Source organism: Sparus aurata, chromosome 23 (assembly GCF_900880675.1).
Source record: "Sparus aurata chromosome 23, fSpaAur1.1, whole genome shotgun sequence".
Lineage (NCBI taxonomy): Eukaryota > Metazoa > Chordata > Actinopteri > Spariformes > Sparidae > Sparus > Sparus aurata.
This window is the reverse complement of record NC_044209.1, coordinates 26,056,473-26,077,995: the sequence shown is the minus strand read 5'-3', so window position 1 is coordinate 26,077,995 and position 21,523 is coordinate 26,056,473. Positions and strand designations below refer to the sequence as shown.

Genomic DNA, 21,523 nt, shown 5'->3' with positions numbered 1-21,523 from the left:
CTCTGATTCTTCTGATAACTACATTATTGATGAGTAGAACAGGATATTTAAGTGCCTGGTATTACTGGATGACAGAAGCAGTGATGGAAGGTATATATAAGTATAATTTTAGCTATTTGTACTTCATTTTTCTGCTACTTTACATTTCTACTTCACCACATTCTGCAGGCACCTGCTGCACCTGTTACTCCACTACATTTATCTGATCATTTTAGTTACTTTGCAGATTACTTTTGATCACTTTTTTGCTCACTCATTACAAAACTGCAGCGATAGAATACAACTAAGTACATTTACTAAAGTACAGTGTGAGGTATTTGTACTTACCACCTTTGGACGTTTTACTCCATTACCTTTGGTTTGATATCTTTAGTTACTAGTTACTTTGCAGATTACCTGCCAAGTTTTTGAATCAATTTACTTTACTGGTAATCAGATTTTTAAACCAAATTATTCTGATAATCAGAAAAATGCTGTATTCAGTATATAAATATATGTATCATTTACTTGTACTTTTATATCAGATACCTAAAGACTTTTGACGTTCACCAAAGTAATATTTCAACACGATATCTTTACTTTTACTCGAGTAATAATTTTGCTTACTCGTTATAACTGCAGTGATGAAATGTAACTAAGTACATTTATTAAATTACTGTCTTTTAGTACACTTTTGAGGTACTTGTACTTTACTGGAGTGTTTCCATTTTACCTTACACATTATATTTGGAGGAAAAATATTGTACTTTTTACTCCACTTCATTTATTTTAATAACATTAGTTACTAGTTACTTTGCAGATTACATGCTGCGTCAAAGCCACATTATTATTATCTTTTTAAATGTGTTTCTTTCATAAGAAAATGTCCATTATCATAAAAATGTTATACTTCAGATCTCTTAGTAATCAGTCAACCTTTATTAAACAGTACAGGTAAGTAAATATACTCTATGTATACTTTTACTTGTACTTTTATACTTGATTATCAATCGATGATGGATAGTCTTTAACTGTGTAACTCATTGGGTCTTTTAACAACACACCTTCTGTCACACTCAGTTTCTGCTTGTAGTAGCTGAGTTGAACCACTTGGCGGAGCTGTGACCCACAGAACACTCCCGGTTCTGACCTCTGGTTCACCTGAGGGACTCGTGGGTGTGTGTGTGTGTGTGGGTGTGTGTGAAACATCCACAGAACCCTGTGAAGTCACATTTCTACATCTGAATGGGCTCATCATGAACAACCGTTTGAAGCTGAATAAAATCACTTTGAACACAGAAAGGCGTCTCAGAACAAACTCCAATGATCCAGAACAACGTAAGCTTTTAAAGTGTGACTGTTCGGCTTCTAATTCAAATGATTTCCCAGCAAAACTGCTGATCAAATAGATTTCCGCGTGACTTTAATCCGTACGGTTATTTATTCCTCAGCATCCAGACCGTAGAGAGACAAACACTGGGAGAACACACAGCTCCATCTGGCTGCCGTTTCGAGGACGTGCTCGTCAGCTGCTGGAAACTTGGCACCGACTTCAGCATCCGTCAGAGAATAAAGTGAAATGTGGTGCAAGGAAAAAAAGTGCCTGGGCAGCATCTCTGTGAGGAAAATGAAATCACATTTCCACAAAATGTTGAGTTTGGATCATCGGCAGCTGCACAGGAATGTGATCTTTGTGCCGAACAAGGTTCCCCGACAGATTCTCTCCATCGCCATCGCTCATGCATCACGTTTGACCTCCTGATACGATGATGACGCAGGTCACAGCACAGCGCCGGAGCCTCAGTGCCAGACGCTCTGCTGATAAACATGAAGATCACCGTGACAGATTGAGTTTCTGCAGTAACCTGATATACGATTACTGCAAAAATACAGTATTTGATGTAAAAGTACAGTGTGATGATTGATTGTAAATTCACAACAATTAACTGTAATGTTACAAATTATTACCCATCATGCATTGCAAAGTAGTTTATTGTGGTTATTCGGTGTGACATCTTGGTAACAGCGATTGTTTTGCTTAGATCTTTTACTTTGGTAAAAGTAGAAATACCACAGCGCAGTAGTGATACGAGTAAAAGTACTGCATTCAAAAGATACTCAGAGTACAAACAGTAACAGTACTCATTATTAATTACTGATGCATTAATGTGTTTGCATCAGTAATCATGCAGCTGCTAAAGGTGGAGCTAATTTTTTAATGACATCAAAATGTATCAAAAGTTACATTTTGTATTAATATTCTGAAGTTATTAGCAAAGTCACAACTAAATAAAGATGTCAAATACATTTAATGGAGTAAAAACTTCAATATTTAACTCCATAGTGCTCTTAAATATGAGCATGAAGCTGCTTGAAAGTGGGAATATTTGAGTAAAGTGCCTCAGAGTCGGGTTGAACACATCCCGCTTCTGTCTCCACCAGGAGGCGACTGCAACACACTTCTCTCCTCTGAAGTGTTTTAAAGTTTGACAGCGACGTCACAGCTCAGAGTGACGGGGTGTAAAACATCCTTCTGCTGCCACACTGGAGGAGAAACGTCCTCCTGCTGTTTAAAGCTCTCCACACTGTGGTAACATGACACTAATCTCCTCTCCTTCTCCCCTCTGAAGTCGGCACCACCGTGGATTATTGAAATGAGATTCTGCCTTTGATCAAGAAGCAGTTTATAGATCGTCTTATACTCAACATCAGAAACAAAGTTACCGGCTTCCAGCTCTTCAGCTACCACATTTTGCGAGAAGTGACGGCTCTTCTTCAGAGGATCGAAATAATGCAAGCTCGACTGGATGAACTGATCGAGCTCGTCCTCCTTTACGACTTAAACGCGCTTGAAAACATTTATATCTTATGTGTATATTATAATTTCGCTCACACCCAAAACATTTCAGTTCATTCCTCTGCACACATTTTATTTGTGTATTCATATTATTTTGGAATATTTGATGAGGGAGAAGGAATAGGTGCCATCTTGAGGATTTTAATGTGGTAAATACGCTTTATTTTGCTGCAAAAGCCATCAGATACACACAAGAATACCTTTATAAACACCTTAAAAGTGCAATATGTAAGAATTGGCCGCCTGTCGAACCGATTATCCACAAGTTTCCGGGGAGGTCAGCTGGGTAAAACGATTGATGATGATACTTCTGGCGCTCGGAGGAACCACCCGAAGTATCAAGTCGTCATAATAACGGAGCAAATGGCGCCACTTTCAAAGCTTTAGTAGCGTTTGCCATGTTGGATTATCAATAATAATACTGCTAATAAGTTAATGAATCAAACACGCTAAGAATGAGGATTTAGTGTCCTGGTATTGTGGAAAACAGTTGTTCAAACCCATATTTAAGGTATTACGGGGCTTGGAATAGGGTAGATAGCTGTAGCTGCTGTTAGCTAGTTAGCTCAGTTAGCAGTGCAGCTAGCAGTACTGGACTGGAAGCTTGGAGCACCAGGGGAGTGTTGTTGGAGGGGTTTTGGGGAGCTAGCTAGTTAGCAGGCTAACGTCACTGACTGCCAAGCATCACATCCTGTTTATTATTTTGTTTTGTTTTTCATTTCTTCAAGCTAATTCCCTACATACTGCAGCTTTAACACGTGTGCAGAGGATCTTTAAATGTAGAACTGTTGTCCTTCGTGTTTCATGTCACTTCTACGCGACACGAATCAGAGCGTCTTCAGTCTCACAGAGAACACCGGCAGCAGCCATGACGGATAAACAACCACCTTTTTTTAGCTGCCGACCAGACGCCGCAGTGCAATTAACATTAGTTCACATGCTACCCAGCGCCATCTGTGCACACGGTTGTATGACCGCCTGCGGTACGCCGTGCAGGCAAACAGGATTCACCACAAACACACACAGACACACACACAAACCTGCATCGTATCCTGCACAACCTGTGTTGCATCACAGCTAATAAGTCGTTACAGCTGCCGAGCGCGCAGGCAGAGAATTAAAGTCTCATCCCCGGGTTTGTCAGCTAACAGACCTTCTCCTAAGTTCATCAGTCGTGACACAAAAGAGAGGCTAGTTAATGCTGCCCCGGTAAACGTCCCTGGGCATACAGATAACATATTGGGGATGTCAAGAAAACTCCGGAGGCCTATAATGGCCTCACAGCTCCATTTCAAACGTGGTTAACCTTAAGGGTTATTTATCACTGGGAAGGTCACCGGGGGGCACTTAGTATTTACTGCAGGACATGCAGGATGGGGGAGAGGGGATAGAGAGGAAGCCACCCTCATAACCGTCCACCGGGTACTTACTTTGGTGGCTGTGTGCGTTCATCAACGCTGTTCAACTGCTTGATGAAGACCGGAGGACTTCACCGACGCTCTGAAGGGTTAAACTGCTGCAAAACAACAGACAAGGACATTTACATGTCAGCATCTAAGTGCCTCATCCGTATCCGTAGGAACACATCAGGATCATTTCCATAAGTCTACGGTTGGGAATTTCTCCTGTGAGGCAGTAATGGTCGTGAAGGAGCACATACAATGGGCTGCAGCCAGCTGATGGCTCCCTGAATGGGACCTATGAGGACTTCAGAGGAGTCCGCAGCCCTCCTCTCTTCTCTCTTTTTTAGATTTGTTGCCTTTTTATCCGGGGTGTCTGTCTCCCGGAACAAACCCCGCAGCCTTCAGATGTTGCTAAACGATAGAAAAAAAACGGGCAACCCCAGTTTATTCAAGGCTGATTTCATCACGCCCATAAATCTGGGAGAAATCAAAGCCCATCTTACGCCCGCCCCCCTCCTCTCCCTTTGTCTTGCTAATACACATTAGAGTGCGGCTGACTGCCCACTTTGACGGCGGCCCGGACAGGATCTGGGCAAAGTTGCAAATGTGGAACCTGGAGGCACCTTTGACCCTCGACCCCTGCCGTTAAATCTAGCCGCTAGAGTCCGCCTCGGACCCCCGCCGTGCGGAGGAATCTCCCAGCCTCCATTTCCTGCCTGAAAAACTCACATGGACACATCAAGATATATAGGATGGAGATGACAGGGCACGAGACAAGAATAGCTGTTTTTTTCCCTCCTTAAATAAAATGTTTTCTGACACGCTCCTGACCGCAGATGCACATGACTGCACATACGCACGCTCCAAGAAAAACAAAAAAAAAAAACACGCCCAGACCAACATGAATGCTTTCTATATAAATTATGAGTGAATAAAATCCCACAAACGCTAAATCACCCATCCTTCATGCTCTTTATGGCACGGGCACAGATGGGAAACGCTTTTTTTTTTTCTACCCAGCATCCAGCTGTCAGGAGAGACTGAGTCAGAAGCATTAATCGGAAAAACTTTCAAAATTTAAAAAAAAAGAAGAAAAGTTTGAGATTAAAGTAAAAAAAAAACAGCACCACAACGTGTATTCTCTCATCCCGAGTGACCCTGAAATCATTTCTGATTCCAAACATCGCTGCCGTAACTTGAGACTTAATTAAAACAGTGTGTTGTTAATAATTTAGAGCCAGCAGCGAGATTCAACCAGTCATAATCATTGAGTGCGAAGTGAGGTGGTTGCACAGGGGAGGGGGAGAAAAAAGGGGGGGAATAAAAATCAATTATTCACTGCTATTTTTACGCACATTAAATCCAGTTCCATAAAAAAAAAATCAGGGAGGGGAGTGGCGCTCACATGGTGTGTCTGCTCACAGACATACACCTGCAGACTTAAAAGGCAGCGTGGCCACCAGCCACCGACAAAGACCTTCTAATCCAGCACTGGTGGCTAACAAGGGTTTCTATACTGGTGTGACGAGGCTGCTGAGGCAAACATTTCTCCTTTAATTATACAACAGTGAGCCGGAGAGTGTCTTGCAGCTCTCTGGTGTCTCCGGCCCGAGCAGAGCTCCCTCCAAATTAGAGAGCAGTGTGACAGTAGCCGCGATGCATCTCTGTGGAGGGAAACACGGAGCGGCGGTTTGCGCGGCTGCTGATCCATTTATGGGCTCCGAGTGCGCTTCCCACATCGGAGATGAAAATATGTAGATAATTTGAGAGAGCTTGTGAAAGCTTGCACATACAGGCACACGAGGGTAATTACACGCAGAGAGATGGCACAGAAATGATTTAGAAAGAGGTTCTCCTCACACATGAAGGGTTTGAGCGCACTCGGAATGAAGATGTTGAACGTATTTGATCATTTTTGTCCTTCGGAAGTGTGTCTCTGCTGTGACATGAGACTGCGTGTGGAGCCGGAGGGTGACGCTGCAGGAAGACGTCCCCCTGTACAGCGTGAGCACCAGAATCAGAATTAGTGTCCTCGTGTATCACAATATATCCGAACATCAACATCTTACATTCAGTTTTCTGGTGTGCATCATACATACATACATACATACATACATAGCTCTAATTACAGCCTCTCATCTGTCACTGGGCTAAACAAGCCTGAGCGTCTGATGTGATATCTGCTGGCAGATCAAATGAAGGATGGCGGTCGTGGCCTAATTGAGGGGTCAAACTGAAGTAGCTGTGTTATTTCAACCCCACTGACCCGGGCCGGTCGCCCCCCCGAGTCTCCCCGGTGGATCTCAGAGTGGATGAGGGAGTCGCTACCAGCCGAGCTGTAGGTGTTTGGACTGGGTGTCTTTGTTTGCCTTCCCAGCCTCGATACTCCTCTCTGCTGACTGATGATTCAGAGTCCTGGTGCCGGCTAGAAGTCTGGAAGGAGGAGAGCTAGAATTACACCTTTAGCAAACACTCCACTGCCCAAAGTTCAGAAAAAGGGTGGATGAGATTCGCTGCTTACACCGGCTAAAAGCTTCACACGCAGCAGCAGGAGTTGCCAGGTCCCAGACTCTATCTGCTCCAACAGATGCCAGGATACCTTTCTTATCCGTCTGTGAGGCTGTTCTGGTGGGCTGATTCATCCTCAGTTGGATCGTCTGCATCCTCTGATTGGATGGAACAACTTTCTTCCTCCCTCTTCCTTTACTTTCCTCTGAGTTCACACCAAGTCATCCTCATTTGTCATCGAGTGAAAAATAGCTCAGGCCCAAATACGTTGTTGCGAGAGAGCGTCGAGATTTCTCTGGGTGCAAAAAAGCAGCTGTTGCTGTGCAGCAGCTGCAAATTCATTAATGACCGGGTCCACTTGTGACATCAGGACCACCCCGCGAGCTACAGGCTTTGTTTTTGTATGTTTCAATTGCTTCTGTGTGATTTTATCTGCTTTTTATGAGGCTGACATGGATTTGGATACAACGGACGACTAAAGAGGCATAGAAGGTGTAAACATCCTCAAATGTGCCTTTATTTTGACGAGTTTTAACTTAGCAGAGATTGCTTCCTTCCTGCAAATTCAAGCCTGAGACTGTATGAGTAAGAATTCCCAATTAGGTCTTTAACGAGTGTTGATGTGATCGAGGCCGGACAATGTAAGCAGCACAGAGGCCAGAAAACCTTTTTAAAGCAGCTGGCATAAACCTGTAAACACCGAGGAACACCAGTCGTAAGCGGCCAGTCTAAACCTCGTTACACCACAGTTAACCCTGTCAAAGAGAGCAGTCCGACACCTAAACATTAGGACAGACGGAGAGAGACACACCGGGGGCGGAGAGACATATCTGCTCGGATAGGTTCAGACGGGGTTAACAGGTTCCCGCTTAAACATCTGCGTAGTGCAAATATTGACAGTGACTCCATCGTCTCATCTAACGACCTCGTCCTCGTCTGATCTCGCAGACTTAAGAGCCCAAACAGCTGCTCTGTGATCGCTTTGCTTCTCGTCCTGAGGAAATCCACACCAGTCCAGAGTATGTATTAAAACCCATATCGCCTATTATTACCCAGACGTTCCACGACAGAGAACAGAAAGAATAAAAGTGTCAGAATATATCCAGAAGATAGCTCCAAAACTATAGAGGGCAGCATATCGCCAGAGTTTAACACGACTGCTGCTCTTCGCTAGCTCTTCTTGGCTGAAGCTAGCTAGCTAACGTAAGAGAATTAGCTCATGGCTCAGTTAGCCGTGGAGCCAGTCACACTAGAGCATACCTGGACCAAGACCTCGGATCATGAGGTGGACACTGAACTGGGAATGAACGCAGCCTCCAAGACTGTCGGAGGTCAGTTTATATATGGGGGATAAAGTAAGGAGGTGATTTACAGCAGCTCTGACCACGACTAGGACTAGAGACGGCAACTACAGCTGGAATATTTTCCACATCTTAATCTGTGAATTGATTTATTTCAATCAAACCAGAGATGATTGTGGAAAGACGAAACAAGACTGTTTTGATGGGTTTTATTGCATTTATCTGGGGATAGTGTGTTTTACGACGAAGTAACGAGGCAATTACGCTCGTCATGGTTCGGAGTTGGGTTTTATTTTCTGTTTGGTAAGGAAAATAGATGCAAGAATAATTCCTTTATTGTCATTTTGTGAACTAATTTTGTTCACTTATCACTAAGGGCTAAGAGAGCTTGTCAAATGCAGCAACTGACACTAAATCTCCCAACTAAAACTACTGTGGGCTGTCAGACTATCACCTCATGTGATACAAAGTGGTGGAGGAGGGGCTAGCTAGTTAGCATGCTTACTTTATTAGAAATCTCTGCCACACAATACAAACCCATCTGTGACATCATGTCAACATTGTTGTCTCTTTATTTGTGCAATGCTGTGATCCAACAAGTAACAGAGAACAGGTGATATTGGGTCAGAATGGCTGTGACAGAGACACCATTCACCAAAAAGATTTAAAAGCTGTTATCATAAAGCAAAACAGTTACGTAATGTTTGTTTTAAGGGGGTAGGTATTACTAAAGTGAAGCCAGAGAGGGATGGATGCACATCCTATTAGTTCATCATGCAGCACTTGAGAATAATCTGACTTTAATGAGAACTGTGTAACATTATCTTCTCCTATTACACCTTTTTAATAGATAATGATGTGATTATGTCTGGGGAGGGGAAATTATTTAATTATCTGAGTGATTTCATCTCAGTTCTGCCCCCTTTGTTATCGTGTAACAAGTGTAATTTAAAAACGTTTGAGCGGGTTAACGTGAAACGTGAGATCGAGGCGATGACGCGCGAGGCTGTTGTGTAACTCAATCAGCTTCACATTTCAAAATGACAATTAGAATCCCGTTATATAAGTAAGTAAAAGTTCAGTAAGTGTACGATCCATCATTCGTTTCAGGGCTCTTCAGAGAAAATGGTTTGTTGAAAAGCGCCGCTCTGCCCCGGAGATGTGTCTGTCTGAACAAATTTCCTATTATGCAGCTTGTGTCAAAATAACAGTTAACTGAGACAAGCCAGGTTAATTCAAACGTCTCCAAGAGCCACTTATTCTAATTCGTCATTGATGGTGTCAGGCAGAGAAACGGCCCCGGGCCCCACAGCGGGGCTGTGAACCCTGTAAACGTGTTTTGGAAAAAGTCTGAAGTGGTGAGTGAATTGTGGTTAAGCAAGAAAACACTTAAACACTTAAAACATGCCTCTCCTCCAAAAAACAGGCGCACCCTCCTGCACAGCTGGCATGCTCCTCATTATTGCCTGATAGATCTCAGGCTACTGGAGTGTGTCTTATTCTCTCCATCTATAAACATCTATTATTTATAAAAGCAGTGAAATACAGAGTTGGAAATGGAGAGCATTACACGGATGAAGTGCGTATCGTTGTGCAAACAAGACCGCGCCAGGGCTTGATTGCTCATTCTTCAAGAATGTCGGACTTAAAAAAAAAAAGGGGATCTGAATTCTTTGGATATTTGACAAAAGCCTCAAGTGGTGACGGCAAACAGTGGTGATCATTAGCCATAACGAAAAAGAGCATCGGCTAATGAGCCAGTTAACCTTTCAACCTGCAGACACGGGGCTGCTGATTGGCCGGTGAAGTCGAGCATGAAGCTTTGTGTCACCTCTCTGTGGACGACATCCATCTCCTTCTGTTCGGTTTTTCTTTTTTTGTTAAAACGTCTACATGTGGGGAAATAAAAGCTCCAGAGACATTAAATTCAAAATTAAAGTTACATCTCCCCAATTGTGAGCCGGCTGATGGAAAGACTGCAGAGCGAGTTTTTGTATCATCTGATTTAAACGATGGACGGATCCCTTCGTCCTTTCAACGTGTTTTTCAGAAGTCTGCAAATTCGGCCGAAGAACAAACTTTTTTAATTGCCTCCTCCTCAGCTAATAGCAGAAATTGATGGCTGCCACAGCCTTGACCCCTCTGCTACCGGCATTTAAAAGAAGCAGAACCTGCATACCTTTCACTGATTCATCCAAGAAAAAAATGTCTGCCTCTCTGTGTTTCTCCGTGCGCTGCGGATGTATGAGTCAGTGCTGACAGCATTCAGCGTTAATGTCTTCCATTAACCATTATTACATAAAACCTCCGTGCATTCATCCTCTCGCTGCGTGAAAATAAGAGCATTTAATGAAAAAATAAATATGTCCAACACGCTGTCAGGGATAATTACTAGACGTCCCGGTGTCTCTGACAGGAGTAACGAGTGCTTCTACAGCTCCATTGGCACCTCGAGTATGTGCGTTCGCAGTGTAACGAGACTCTTCCATCTGCGGCTGTCAAGGTGTCAAGAAACCTTTTGACGGCTCAGAAAGTTCACACCATGTTGGGTTTTGTCGAGTTCACCCTGCTGTCTGACATGTGACCGGCGCTGGAGCAAACATCATCGCTGAACTCCTGGGTCATAAAAAGCAGGATTCATGGGAGGTAGCTCTGTGAGGCTACGACGGAAGGTCAAGACGTGATAGGGCCTCAAAGCTGTACATCATGCTGGTCATCACGGGTCACGTAACACTCTTTATTATGTTCAAAACAGCTTTGTCAACACATGATAGCATCCTTACATATATAAGGATGTGAAAACTGGCCACAGCAAAAGAATATACACATAAAGGACATCACAGTGCAGCAAAACATGTTGATGAGCAGTTATGTCTTTCCTCACCTCGATCAGAAAGGTCCATTGATCCTCGATGTGTGATAGGAGGACTGATCGATGACAGGACTATAAGTCACATGTTCCAACCTCTGCCCCCTATTTCCTACTTGCACAACAAGCATCATAAATCTGAACTGCCCATAAAAGTCAACATTTATTAAGTCTATAATTATATAAGCTCAGGGTGCATGTGTTAACTGTACCATAACTGTGCATGCAAAACACAAGAAACACCATGTAAATGAGCAAAAGATTCTGTTTTTCATGTTTGTTCATTCAGTTGTTTTTAAACAGTCTGGCGCTTTTATTTTGAAACGATAGCTAGCGGAAGTGAGAAAAAGACGCATACAAGTTTAAAAATTACTCTTCCAAAAAGAGGAAAAACGTCATGTTTTGTATGATTTAGCACCTGGCTTATGAAGGCACAAGGTTTGTCAGTGTTTCGTTTCACATTGTGCGCAAAATGTTGTTACCCATAAAGTCGGTTTTAATCGTTTTTCTGAATTTGAAGCGAAAGTGTAAGTTAAGCTAGCTGTTCGCTCCGTTAGCCTGTGCACCGGAAGTCTGCTTGGTAATCTATTACATGACCTAGTTTAATGAAGTTTGTTATTTTATGTGAAAGAAAGAGTAAAATAAGCTGTATTTCATGTTTATGGTTGATATTTACTGTACTTTAGGTTCACATACTATAATATGTCAAATTACTTTAAAGCACCTTACTGGTGAGTGTCATAAAAACAGCCTCTGTTAAAAGGGCACTATGTGTTTTTTCTTTTAGAAGAAATCCAAGCTCAATATTTTAATGTTTTCAATAATATGAGCTAATAAATCATGCTAGAAAAATGTATTGATCCCCAGAACAGTGTTTGAAGCTAGGTGGCAGGGTCCACCACATATAAACAAAGTAAAGTAGTATGAAAGAATGTATTCTTTTTAATCAGTCATAAAACCGAAGGGAGATTGTTTATATAGTTTGTTTATGCATAAAAACTGAAGATCTTTCTCGTCTGATAAAATGTTCATCCTCAAAACTACATAGTGCTCCTTTTAAAGGGTTCAAAAGAGATATTTCATGGATGTGTATGGATTTAAAATACTTTGGGCTTTCTCATCAGCTCTTACGGTGTGTTTACATCTCCATCATTCAGGCCATCATTCAGCGTGGGAACGCTACACACCGAGCCAGTTGCGTCCGTCCAGCGTGTGTGGTTACTGGCGAGCCAGATGTCCGGACCACAGCGGCCTCGTGTTGAGCCCGCGAGGGGTTCACAGGTCCCGTTCAACAGCTGCTGAAGACGAGTGGTGAGTGAAGCTGAACAACCCTGACGGCCGTGGCTCGCCGACAACTGTGTGATCTGAGCACAGCCTGCTAAAAACATTGAGAGGCAGGATGTTGCAGGATGACGCCTGTACGAATGTGGACAACTTACTTTGCTGCAAAAAAGAGGATGTGTTTAAAACTTCACATTACTTTATCACCACATAAACGGCTGAAAATTTCCCAATGGCTTGTCCAAAATATCTAGTTGTTTCACACCCGCAAATGTTGAAAAGCTGCCTCTGACAGTGGTCTTTAGCATGGCAGCCTCGTGTAGCTGTCATGAAATAGCTGAAAGTTGTATCCCGAAGTCAAGAATATCATGTTTTGTTACAACTAACGCAGCTCAAATACGGTCCTGATGTCTCGTTAAATAGATCCAGTGTAAAGTTTCATACTTACAAGTGTAAATGCCATCTTTGAACGGTGGTTTCTGACTTCTCGTCAAAGTTATCCAGATGCTTTACTCTTAGAAGTGTTGAATTGCCATCTTTACGAGTGGTTTCTAGCTGTGCTGCTGTTAGTTGTGCTGCTACCACGCCCTCCTTCACCTCCTCATATGAAAGTCAGTTAATGTGCATGTACTGCGAACGTGATATGACACAGATTGAAGTATTGTCAATACAGAAAGCACAACACGTATCACGTGCAGCGACCTGGAGTGAGTTTTGATGACGTGTTGACACAATGCACCAGAAATATTCCCATCAAGGTTTCTCTCCTGTCGGCACATCTGGATGGTAAACTGCTGCCAATCCTTTCTGAGTTTATTGCTTTTGGAATTGTTTTATCATTCAAAGTGACGTGTAAATACCAGAAGAGGGTTGTTTGATTTTAAATCATGTTGCCAAAACTTGAGAAAATACCTCACTTACTCCCCCCCCCTCCGCTCAAAAATGTGTTTTGCTTGTTGTTACTTCACTTGGATGTTTGCAGGATGATGTATGTGCAGAGTTTGACATTAGAAGACTGTTTTCACATTCATCGGCCGAAGGGGGGAAACTTCTCTGGGCTCACCTCTGTGCTAGAGATCAATATATTCACATTCTGTAACGTAACAGCTAGATGGAACCCAGTAATGGTCCAATATTCAACATGTATGATGTGGAAGCTGAGACTCCAGTGCACATACACTGAAAAGTATTCACTATTTTCTATTTTCTACCTGTGACACAAACAGCCCACTGTGACGTCGCCCATTGGTTTATGGACGACCGTTTTCGAAGCCTCCAGTTTGGCATCGCAGCTGTCGCCATCTTGTTTCTATTGGAGCCAGAAGCGACCACATTTGGTCCAGATGGTGAAGCTGTGGAGGATATCCACGCCGTGATACCGACTTGTCAATCACAAGGTAGCCACGCTCTAAAGCAAACCCTGCTTTATCGTCTATTTTACTCTAAATGGGACCATAATTTATCAAATTAACACCGTGCTGTATTGGAGAGGAATTAAACAAGTGACTGAGACCAGAAACTCAGTAGGAAACTGTTTACTGAGGTACTAAATCAAGTGAGAAGTAGGATCATTTTCTCATGATCTTACATACAACTGGACTTCTAATTGAAACCAGTGGAGTCACCCTTTACGGGTCATTAGAAAGACTTCTGCACCAGCTTCACTTTCCCAACAAGAAGATGACAAATCGACAATTAGTTGAAATATAACAGGACCATTTATTCTCGCTAGAAATTATATAAATGTCTGTTTTTGTCGTCTTCACTTTCCACGATAACAAATTGCATGAATTCCTAATTCACGCCAGTACGTGTCAAGATGTACTGTGTGAACTCGGGCTGCTGCTGAACTTTGACGTGGATTTGTGTCGGACGCCGGGATAATCAGCAAAGTAGCAAAGACGAGGAAGAGGGCAGCGCAGCCGTGTCAGCCATTATACTAACTTCCATTTAAATTAAGAAATTGGTGGCGTGCACTTGCTTCCTGTCTTAAGAAGCTTTTCGAAAGATTAATTGCTTCAGACCAGGCTTTTACAATGTAGGTCAGATATTGAGCTTTATTTCAGTCTGTTCATTATTTGCATCAGCAGCGGGAGAGAGAGAGGAAGAAGCCAAGAGCCTCTGAACCTCCTGAGCTACAGTCACGCTGTCTCTGGGTGGAAGTCGCCGCCTTGACGAGCCGAAAGCCATTTTTCAAACTTCGCAGGGCATGAAGCCATCTTTTAAAAGCCGACAGCGCTTTGATCCTGCGGTTCGCCGTGATTTGTTGCTGATTAATGTGGAATTTGGTCCTCTCGTTCATGTGGATACGTCCCCCTCCCCGTAACACACACTCACACAAGCACTCATCCTCAGCTCTAACTCCGCTTCATCGCAGCCACACAGCAGCGCTGACACGAGAGCGAGAGAGACGCCAAAAACTGCATCGCAGCGCTGCAGGGAACACCGCCTGTTTTCCTCTGGTTGGAGAATAAGGAAAGAAAAATGTCACCCCGCGGGGCCAAATGTAAGAGAATAAAAAACACGGGGAAAGAATTTGTTAAAAAATGGATTAGTAGCCATCAGAACTACTGGAAAATGTTTTCACTGAGAATTCACCGCACAGTGTTTAATGCAAGTCCAGCCACAGTCAACAGAGGATGTTCCAGGTGAAATCATTTTATTTGCTTTTCAGACATAAAACACGTGTTTACAGCGCCAAGAGAAAATAATAAATGTCAACACTTAATGTCAAGCGTTATGCGTCTTTGACCACAGCAGACTGTTTGAACTCCGTGCCCTCTCTGTCGCCATAGTGTGGAAGTGGAAACTCATTTTTGACACAGCATTCCGGATTTTGACCTGAAAGTGGCATCCATCATTGTTCAAACGGCGTTTCCTGCTCAGGGTTATGGCAAAGGAGAAAAAAACAAGCAGCTTCTACCAGGTACTCGTTGAAACACAAATAGAACGGGCGAGATCCATACAAACACCGAGAAAGATCAGAGGATCTTAAAGAAAACGTGTTTTTACCTTGTTTGTTAGAGAACTTCAGAAATGATAAATATCCCGCGGCTAACCTTCAGCTAGCAATAAATGGGTGCAGGACCTTCAGATTTCCAGCATCAACAACCAGAAAAGCGTCATTACACTTCTCTGTGTCTCTAAACACAGCAGAATAACGACTTTAACTACAACACTGTATTCCATCACAGTCTGTCTTTCACTTCAGCTACATTTTGGTTAAGTCACAGTTGTTGTTGTTTCTGCTCTGTTTTGGTCCAGTGTCTGTAGTGCTTTGCTGGACATGTCAAGGCTGTTTGGACTGTTTCCCACGCCGGCTGTGATATGAATGAACGACTGGCTGATTTTATTTTCATGCACACAACATGCACAACCCTGAAGTAAAGCTGCAGCGGTCAAACATTTAATTTCATGACAAAACGACAGGTTCATCTGCAGCTCGGTCCTCGAAGAAAGGTTGTTCTGCCTTTTCTATCAAGCTCACAAACAGACAAAAGTTTTTCCGAATCATCCTGTCAAAAGAAATCAGCATCAATGGAGGAGTAAAAAAAAAAAGTACATCCTTGAAAACAGCACAGCAAAACAGAATTAACCTTATTCTCAATTTCACCTAGTTCACATAACGAAGCCTGTCCTCCTGTGGAGTGGCATTAAACCTGATGTCCCAGCTCAGTATCTTTCTTCAGTGAGTCTTTATTCTTCAAGTCTATTCGAAGATAAGATATAAACACCTTTTCTCTCCACTGCTACGACTAACAGGTCTCTACTGCGGCTTCCTGGAACTAAAATAAAAAACAGTGTTTGTGTTGCTCGCTGCCGCTTGCATCATCCATCCTGTTCTCTGTTCTCCTTTCAGTGTGGAGGAAAAGAAAAGGGATGTTTTTTCCTCAACTGATGAGCCACCAAAAGACCAGACACCCTCCTGAGAAACCCTGTCTCAGCCGCTTGATCATACTCCTCCAGTCGCGACCCGATCTTATCGAACGACCCGTGATTCTAAACTCCTTCAGTTTGAACGAGCTTATAGTCGACAGTGGGGGTGTGCCAAAATATCGGTACTACGATATATCGCGATATTTCGTCTTGAGGTACGTTATCAATACACTGGTGCCAAATATCAATATTTAAAAATGTAAAAAAAAAAAATTTAATAAATAAATGTTTTTTTTTTTTTTTTTTTGGGCCCACCACCACCACCCCTCTTCGGAGGACAGCTTTATCTTTATTCAAACATAGGTATACAACCAAATAAAATGTAAAAGAGACACTGTGCAATATACTCTTTGTTTACTTGGCTGTCGTTCATTTGAAATTGATTGACAATGTTTTGTAATTCCTGTGAAATGGATTCAGTGCAGTCAATAAATTCTGAATTTCTTCAGTGACACAGATATCGTGATGTATCGTGGATGAAATTTCTTGTAATATGCCGATTATTGCAGAATCGCTGTATCATGATATTATCGTTATCGTGGACAAAATATCGTGATAGTATCGTATCGCGAGGTACCTGGTGATACCCAGCCCTAGTCGACAGTCCAACTTGACCAAAACAACGTCACCAAACTGAACGCTCTTCTGGCTTCCTCTGGTTCTTATAACTACCACCATTAACAAACCTTTTTGTCAGAAGGCACGACTTTATTGGAGACCGTGTTTCTAAGCGAGCAGGAAAAAAGCTAAACGATCTACACTCTCCTTACAAAACTAGTTTGAAGAGTTAATTAGAGAAAGTCGACGTCGAAGTTGACTTACGATTGTCAAACACCATAATTTGAATAATGAGTCAGGCGAAATGGCCACATGCGAGCCTATTCTCTGAATACAATGCAGTCATTACAATGATAATAGTGACTGTAATGCTGCAGAAATAATTGAATTAGTCTGCCTCGTCTCTCCTAATACAGAGCAGCTCCCAGTCCTCTGAGCTCTGGGTCACTGGTTGGTGGAAACGCTTCACCAAGTGACCAGAGAGGAGCGCAGACTGTTTAACTGTGTGGAGTTAATAACTGGATGTAGCGCAGATAATGTCCCGGTACTGTAAATGTGAGATGACATCTATTAGAAAGTGTGTGTGTGAGAATACGTGTCTGTGTGTGTGTGTGTGTTTAAGCAATGAGGACATGAGTTACAAGGCTGAACCACCCACCCACGCCGCCGCTGAAGGCTGCAGCAGCGGCCAAGTCAGGAGAGCCGGGGCAGCGTCGAGCGGGTGGTCGTCTGCAGCTCGCTCTATAAAACATCTCTGTAGATGAGGCTCAGAAATATACTTGGCCTTGTGCTGAGGAAGGTTCTGTTAAGTCCAACGATTATCCGGCGAGTTTCTCTTCTCTCTCCTCGAGGTGATGTGCTTTTAATCTCTCTCTCGCTGTAACAATGCAACACAAGCTTTTGTTTTATTTATTCATTCGTGTGTTTGATGGATTTGCGAACTCAAACATTCAGTCAAAGCGTCAGTGAAATATGTCGGCCAGATGTCCCTGGAATTAAGTTGCTATTGGACGAATCCTCACCTCAGAGATGATATCCAATGCTAACGATCAGTGCAGAAAGTAGAGTGCCGGCCCTTTGTGTAGCGAGGCAGAATGTAAAGGTTCGGTGGTCCAGTATAGCAAATCTGACTTTCATAGAGGAGCAGAGATGAGAAGTGACAAAGTACAAATCCATTGTTACTGTTCTTAAGTAGATTGTTCAGGTGTTTTTAGTTTCTGTATTCCCAACATCACAAGACTGACTCCAACCTGTCAGCGCACGTCTCACACAGCAGATGTAGGGAGGCGAAGCGAGAAGGAAACAGACCGAGAGGGACACTGGAACGGGGAGAAAAGGCGTGTTAGCATCTCGTATCTGCAGAGACCCTGAAGCTCTCTGCCGGGATCTTCTTATTTTCTCAATTTGTTGCTGCTCGGGACGCTTTACCAACCCAAAATGTGGGTATGTGATGTCCTGGGAATCAGACGCAGCCATCCACTATCTTTGTGGTGCGTTCAGGAACAGCTGTGACAAATTCTACTGATTCTACCTTTAAGTTTAATGGTCTTTGAATTATATTAATATGACGTGCGGTTCAGTTAGCTTTACACAGAAAAGTCCTTCAGAGGGAAACTTTTTACTCTTATATTTTGAGTATATTTCAGAGCGTGTACTTTATTACTTTTACTTAATAATATGTGTAGTTTTGATCTGGCTAACATTTGTTTTGAAAGCAAGTGAAAGAAGAAGGTAATGTTATATGACCCTTTTAATCATCATTTGTTACTCTGCCAGTAACAAATTAACAATTAACAAATCCTCCTACTGATGGTCTTGTTCCTTGTAGTGCATATATTCGACTAATTACTTTAGTTATCCCACCTTACGCTTACATTATCACATTGATTATTTGCCATAACCACAACCTTTCCACCTTGTTTCCACACACAGATATTGAAAAAAGTGTCACTGAGAAAAACATTGGAAGTGTATGCTAATAGAGGCTGGCAGTGAACATGGTCCAAGGTTTCGCAGAACTGTGAGAGGATAATAAACTTGTGAAAAGAATAATTTCAATGTTTCTTCCATACATAGCATTTGTAAAGCAGACACGTCATTTTAGGACATGTTGGCGACTAGAAATGCCATCATTGTGATGTTCAGTGATGGGGAGAAGCAGAAAGTCTTTCTAATACTTGTTTCTGTCTTTATTACCCAATCTTTGTTCTCGCCCCGTCCATTTGATGGTTGGTCGGTTGGTTTGTCAGCAGGATTACACAAAACTACTTAACAGATTTCCACAAGACTAGGATGGAGGATGACTCTCTGCCCAGAATAAATCCCGTTAACTGTGTTGATCCAAATAAAGGGATCCAGGATTCTTTTCTCACTTTCCTTAAAGGTCCAATTTGTAAGAGCATAGATTTGGGGGTTTTCTCATTTTCAACTTTTCAGACTCTGATGCTTTGGGATGGTGGCCGACCCGTCCTACAATGGAAAAATCTAATTCTTTCAAATTGGTCCTCTTAATATTCCAAGATATTTGTTCATTTCTCAGATGAAAAGAATCCGGTCTACTTAAGGTGGCTGGTATCTATGAGTGAGTAATTGGATGCAGATCCAAATAAAAATCCCAATCTAGTGAATTTGTATGTTTTAGTAGATATTGAATGGCTTGATCGAATTAAAGGGAACTGTTGCACCATAACAGATATACAGTCTACTAAGTGCCATTCTTACTATCATTACAATTATTTTTTTGTTATTAATGCAATGAGTTACTTCCCTTGGACTGTTTATGACTCCGTACACAGGCTGCGAAGGGCGAGAACAGATAGATTTCTGAGTGTGTGTATTAAAGAACACTGTTCTACTAGATTGGAGGTATTTGATTGAAACAAACCTTGATGGGTCCGGAGCCTCACCTAATCAAACCGGCACAACGGCACTCGGCACCCTGAGTGCCGCTGCTGACGCAGATGTAACACTCACTCAGCGCAAAGTGAAATTGAAGGTGACATGTGAAGGAAAACAACAGAACAGAGACACTTTCCTGCGCTATAGATGAGTCGGATGACCCAGATAACGATCTCTCCTGTGGTTGAGGCTGATATTAATTCCATACTGCGACAAGCGCTCCGTTCCAATCATCGAGAAAGGAGTGGGAGCATCTTGAGTCTGTCGTCACCAATAAATGCTGGGAAAAACATCCAGCAGCACCCACATTTGATATTATACCGATTCTATACGTGGAGTGCCAGTGGCTGTGTTTTCAAGCTATAGCAGAACAGCAGCGATAGAAAAAGAGAGAAGATCAGAGGTTGTAAAATAGTTCCTCTGCATAACTCCGACCAGCTGGTGTGTGCACCCACAGGATGGAAAAACTGGGCTCTGGGGTTCAGCCTGTTGTCTCACAATTTGACTTAATGGAAGTCATCAAAGGCACGAGCAGCTGAGAGGAAGGTTTTGAGTGATTACGGGATAATTGCAGAAGCTTTTAGATGTGGTATGATGCAGCTAAGGCTAGGGGGAAGAGGAGGAGGAGGAGGAGCGGGAGGAGATTCCTGGTGGTTTGACTTTGGGTACATTCTTTATCAGATCCTCTGTTTGGCTAAATTAATGATCAGAGTTTGTTTTGGTGGCGCTCAGATGAACCATCAGCTCCCCTCGTGTCATCTGACATGTTTTCCTCCGCCGCCTGTTTTTTTTTTTTCCCAAGTTGGAGCAACAAGTTTTCGTCTCAAAAGAGCAAATATAGCGGTGGGAAAAAAGAAAAAAAAAGAAAATGAGAACTTGTCATCGCAGCGACAATGAGTGACAGCGCTCCCCTGATACCATGGCAACACGAGGAATTCAACTCAATGGAGCCCGTGACGAATCAGGACCTTGATGTTCACTGAGGACAGCGGGGAGAGGGAGATCAAGGATGGAGCTCAGTCAGATCAGGAGCGTTTCGCAGGCTTTATATAAGACGTGAAACTTGATAGCAGGGGTGGGAATCATTCTGACGCCCAGTGTCGTGAACCGGTGCCTCAATTTATAGAGTGAAAAGAACAACAAGACAAAAGGAAGAATGGCATGGGTATCATTCCGGTTAGCATTGAGGAGCGTGTTGGCGTAGCAGTGCCCTGCATTGAACAGCAACGCAACAGCTTCTGAAAGGGAGAAATCAAGTCTGATGAAACAAGCTGTTCAAGGTGGACGTTCACATGATTGATTGACAGGTCGGGTTTGCATCGCTCAGTCTGCTGTTTCTAATAATTCAGGATCCCTCTAGTGAGACTCATGATAATCATGACTCCAGGCTCTCCGTCTTCACTGGGGAACCTGTAGGGAATCTGATATTAGCCATACAGTCATCGACCTCAGAAATCATTGAAATGTCTGATAGTTTCCCCTTCTCATGACTTTCTTTGCTTTCATACAGTGAAGAAAGAAAGAAAGACATCTACAGCTCATCTTTTGGTTTTAGTCCTCTTGTTTATCACAGTATTTAGTTCAGTATCGTTACGGCTCAGGAGGTAGAGCCGGAGGTCCGCTAATTGGAAGGCCGGTGGTTCGATAACTGGATCCCCCTGCTGCACATCAAGTATCCTCGGGCAAGATACTGAACCTGAAATTACTCCTGATGGCTGTTGCATCGGTTTCTAATTGTTAGTGTTATTGTATGTGTGAGAGTAGCTGAGCACAGAAATGTCAAAGCACTCTATCGCTCAGTGTGTGAATGTGTTTACAGCCTGTCACAGTGTAGGCCGGTAAAGGTTTAAGTTTGCGAGACCCAACCTTTCCTCCACAAACAAGCACTTGGAGACAGTGGTGACAAAAACTGTCTTTTGAGAGGCAGAAACAT

At 42.9% G+C, this 21,523-nt stretch overlaps 1 long non-coding RNA gene across 3 annotated transcripts in view; it reads left to right on the top strand.

Annotated features, from left to right (window-relative positions):
* The first annotated feature begins 11,228 nt into the window (after positions 1–11,228).
* The window catches only part of LOC115575070 (uncharacterized), a 26,295-nt gene continuing 16,000 nt past the window's right edge, over positions 11,229–21,523 (top strand). The window contains exons 1-4 of one of the 3 annotated variants that reach the window (XR_003982624.1): positions 11,229–11,355; positions 12,075–12,228; positions 13,425–13,595; positions 17,315–17,415. This is a non-coding gene — a long non-coding RNA (uncharacterized LOC115575070). Of the gene's footprint in view, positions 11,356–12,074; positions 12,229–13,424; positions 13,596–16,057; positions 16,284–17,314; positions 17,416–21,523 lie in introns of those variants that run through there. The other 2 variants (XR_003982625.1, XR_003982623.1) reach the window with 2 other exon arrangements.